This window comes from Hakea prostrata, chromosome 8 (assembly GCF_041222555.1).
Source record: "Hakea prostrata isolate BN-2017 chromosome 8, UWA_Hpros_2, whole genome shotgun sequence".
Lineage (NCBI taxonomy): Eukaryota > Viridiplantae > Streptophyta > Magnoliopsida > Proteales > Proteaceae > Hakea > Hakea prostrata.
The window spans coordinates 29,055,663-29,060,529 of NC_142607.1; positions in this window are offsets into that span (position 1 = coordinate 29,055,663).

Consider the following 4,867-nt stretch of genomic DNA (forward strand, 5'->3'; position numbering starts at 1 on the left):
ATGATGACTCAGAGGAGGGGGATGATGAGTCGGATGGTGGTGGTGAGGATGCTGGTCCAGATAGTGATGACCAAGCCGAAGATGATACTGAGATGCACAAGGCTGATCCGGAGCATCATGAGATCCCTACATCATCGCATTTTGAGACCAGAGGTCCTTCCCACACAGTTCCAGAGACTTCGGATCTATATGCTCAAATGCGATCCATGACTTCCATTTTGGAGAGGATGGAGGTCAGATAGGTGCAGATAGAGTCAAGACAGGAGCTGATGCAGTCTCAGTTGACATAGGTTGTAGAGGATGTCCAAGTACTTAAAGAGCAGAGACAGTCACCTAGATAGATTGTACTAGGATTTCCTTTTATGCTTATCAGATGTACTCTTTGTAAAAATTTCCTAATATCAATGAAGTTCCTTTTGTTTCACTTCTTTATTGTGTATTATGCATTTTTCTTTTATTGCATTAAATGATGTTTATTTAATCATAATTATTGTGCATTGTTCAAAAAACCCATTATGCTTTATTTTTAAGTTTATAATCCAAGTGTTCTATTATTCACTTTTAAGAATACTTGAATCATTTTTGGATCTATGACTCAGGAATGTTTTATTATCGTTTCATGTGGTTAGGATTTCCTTGAATTGTGGGCTCTGATACCACTCTGTTATATCCACCTAGCCGGTACCCTACTTGGCATACCCGAGTGTGTGATCCACAACCCCGAAGATCCAGTATTCGAGGAAATCATCCTCCCACATATACAATAACATAATCATGAACAAGATATAATCAATGTAACATTATATAAACAAAGAGATCAAGATAAGAAGAAGAGAATGACAATATAAGCAGAGTGCGGAAAGAAATGATACCAATATACTAATCAATGTCGAATAATCACATGTAGAGTGCACGGAAAATCACTCCACATAACACAGCGGAATATAGCTCGAAACTAGAAAGAAAAGATTACAACCGATTCCCAAAAGAAAGGAAAGAAAAGAAGTAATCAAACTAAACTAAGGTCTCTTCTAACTTATAAATACAACTTCTAAAAGTATAAGTTTCGGAATCCAAATAGCGAGTAATTAGCACATGAGTGCGACTAATCCTGACGCGATACGTCTTCACCCATAACTTCTTCACTTTCGTAGTCACCGTAGCAACCAGTTTGGAAGTAGTATACGTCATCGGCTTGTGTTTTGTAGTATTGGCCTTCATAGTCATCAGTACCTGCAAGATACTCTAACAAAGATATTTGCAAAAAATGAGTGAGTTCAAAAGAACTCAGCAAGGCAAGTTATCCCATAGAAACTTAGTAAAACATGATAACACAACATAACATGATGCAAAATGAAATGAGATAGACAATGCATGTATGAATCTAACTATATGTATGCTGGTCTCTATTGGCAGACATGCTTTAAGTCATAGCACCATACTCCTTTGAATAAAGTCCAAATCACTCTCCCTCAACCATCTCGGTATCTTGGGTTCTCCGGTTGGTAATAGGTCTTGCATCCCTCTCAGACATTCCATGGCTGGGGTTTAGGTCACCACCGTTTGGTATGAGTATTGGCGCATGTCAAGGTCAAGCCTAGCCCAATGCAAGTCATCAACTTAGTTATATCAAGCAAGAGTTAGATACTTCCATTCCTCCCCTCTCGGGATCCTTTTCGGGATCCTTTTTGGTATCCTTCTCACTAGAGTCAGCGTATCCTATGGCTACAACCAACTCGAACTATGGACTCATCAACCCTATTGGTCATCCACAAGTAATAGACAGGAAGCTCTCATGTCCTCTCATGGATATAACTCACCGGTCTCGAGCACCCATGAGCCCAAGTCTACTAATTGCGACCCTACCAATGAATGGCCCCCACAATGTGATCCATGTCCTCTCACTGGTTGGTTGCCAGTCTTGAGCACCCACAAACCCACATTGCTACCATAGGTTACTCGATCTCAATACCCTTTCGAATCGGGTCTGATATAATAGGGACATCTTAGCCAAACACTGCTAGACAAGCCCTAGGTATGACAACCAATGATTCGGGAAAGCGTCAAAGGGCACCATAGGAAATGTCTCATACCATTCCCACTGATGTCCAAGGGTAGAAATGTCAAAAGGACATTCCCCAATCCCAAATCATACCTAATCAATCACAATCCCAATTCAGTCATAACATATGCAATTGATATTCCATCATATAGAAAGATACATAGAACATGATCAAATGAATAAGTAACGCATGAATAAGTATCCATACATGATCAAAGCAATATGAGAAATACATGATTAAGATCCTACTGTACTTAAGGTACCTACAACAGTAGCATCATGATAAGAAACTATAAGAACATCAAGTGTTTGCATGAAATTCCCAAATTAGAAAATAAGATCATGCAATCTAGGTTATTATGGAAACAACTATCCTTACCTTAATTAGCTTCTATTAAAATCTAGAGATCAAAGGGAATGGTTCCAAAGTTAGCAAATAAATCCTAAACAAGCATAAATACATTATTAGGAAAAAGACCAAGAAGATTAGAAGTCAAACGAATCAAATCGGATGAAGAAAACCAAAGCTGTCAGCCTTGGTCGATTGGGTGGTAGCTTGGTCCAATCGACCAAGCAATCGTCCAAATGAACAATATGCAACAGAATTCAGAATTTTTATTCGAAACTCATCTTCCGGGATTTGAAACACTCAGAAAATTCAAAGGAACATTAGGAACAATAATCTAAGACTAACTAGCATAGGTTAGACACCAAACAATGATCAAAATCATGACTTTCTAATTTGAAAACATGACTTTCTAATTTGATCAAAACATGGTTTTCAATGAAAAACAACCATGGATTCAAAGGCGAAAACAAGGATTCATTCTAGATGAATATCAACAGTAAATCATACATGAATCTAACATGAAAACAGATCTAACATGCTAGAGAAATCAAATCAAATAATGATCATGGCTTCATGAAGAAATCATAAGAATCATGGTTAAAATCAAGTATGAAGATCATTGGATGAATGGAGATTCATTCCCAACCTTGGAGACTGTAGAAGAGGTGTTTGCAAGGACACAATACCTTCTTCATAATCATAGTATAAGAATTAGATAATGGCAAGAATAAATTCAATAGCAAGTATGAGAGATTACTAACCTTGATTGAGGAACAAGAGATGAAAACTTGAAAACTTGCAAGTAGATCTTCCACAACACCAATAGAGGCTTTAAGAGGGGTTTTCCACGTTCTCTAGGGGTTTTAGAAACAAAAGAGGCTAAGAAACATGTAGTTCGATAGTTCTAATATATAGAGCACCAAAAGACCTAAACAGAGGATCTTCATAGATTGTATCCCTATTGGTCGATTGGCTGGTCGACTGACCCAATTGACCAAGCATGACAGCAAGGCCAAACTAGGGACATCAAGGTCCAAACCTCTTCCAAATCCAATGGGCTTCTTCCAACTCAACATATGACTTACCTATCATAGGGGAATGCCTCCAAATCATGTCCAACTAGGCTTTAGGTCCATCAACTAAGCTCATCTTCATCAAGGTGCAGTTTCAACTCCAAATCTGTCAAAGCTTCCAAGTATGGAACACCATCATCAACTTCCATGCGTTATGGGTCAAACCCCATGTTTTCCACTGAGATGGTCCATAGTTGACTTTTTCCTTCACTTCGGGTCTTTGGACCTACAAGCAATAGGGTTTCCAAGTCAAGGTTAGGGCTGAATTTCACAACACTGACTCTAGTGAGAAGGATACCGAAAAGGATCAAGAGAGGCGAGGAATGGAAATATCTAACTCTGACTTGATATAACTAAGTAGAAGACTTGCATTGGGCTAAGTTTAACTTTGACATGTGCCAATACTTAGACCAATGGTGATGTGAGAGAGTGGTGACCTAAAACCCAACCACAGAATGTTCGAGAGGGATGCATGACCCAATTACCACATGAGAACCCAAGATATTGAGATAATTGAGGGAGAGTGATTTGAGACCTACCTAGAGGAGTATGGTGCTATGACTTAAAGCATATCTGCCAATAGAGACTAGCATACATAGAGTTAGAATCATACTTGCACGTCTGTTTCATATCATATTGCATCCTTTATGTTTTGCTATCATACTTTATTGTGTTATTGTGGAATGAACTGCCTTGCTAAGTTCTTTTTGAACTCACTCATTTTTGCAACATCTTTATTAGATCCATCTACAGGTACAGATGACCATGAGGGCTAATACTATGAAACCCAAGAAGATGATTCATACGGTATCCAAAAGTAATGGCTATTGTGACTACGACTGTGAAGATTACCAATACGATGTTGGAGCTTATCAGGATTAGTCCGACTCTAGTGCTTGTGTGTCGGCGATGGGACATCATCTCTTTTACTTATGGATACATTATTTATAGATTCGAAAAAACATTAGTTTAGATTTTGATTACTTTTTTTCTTTTCTTTTTATTTTGGGAATCGGTTGTAATCTTCTTTTTACTTTTGATCTACTTTCCGCTGCTATTGTAGAGTGATTTTTCGCTACACTCTATATTTGATTTATTCTATTGGTACCATTTTTTTTTTGTACTCTGATTATATTGTATATTCTTTGAATCTTATCTTGATTTTTCAGTTAATATAGTTAACATTGATTTTAGTATTGTTCTTGATTATATTATTATAAATGAGGGAGTTTGATTTCCTCGATACTGATGGCTCACAACTTTTTTTCTATTGGGTGCTCAGGTTCTTGAACTTGCAATTTGGGTTTTGGGTTAGGATTATAGGGGTTATCACAATTATCTACAATGAAAGGGGGTCATAAATACCCCCAAATTCCATAATTC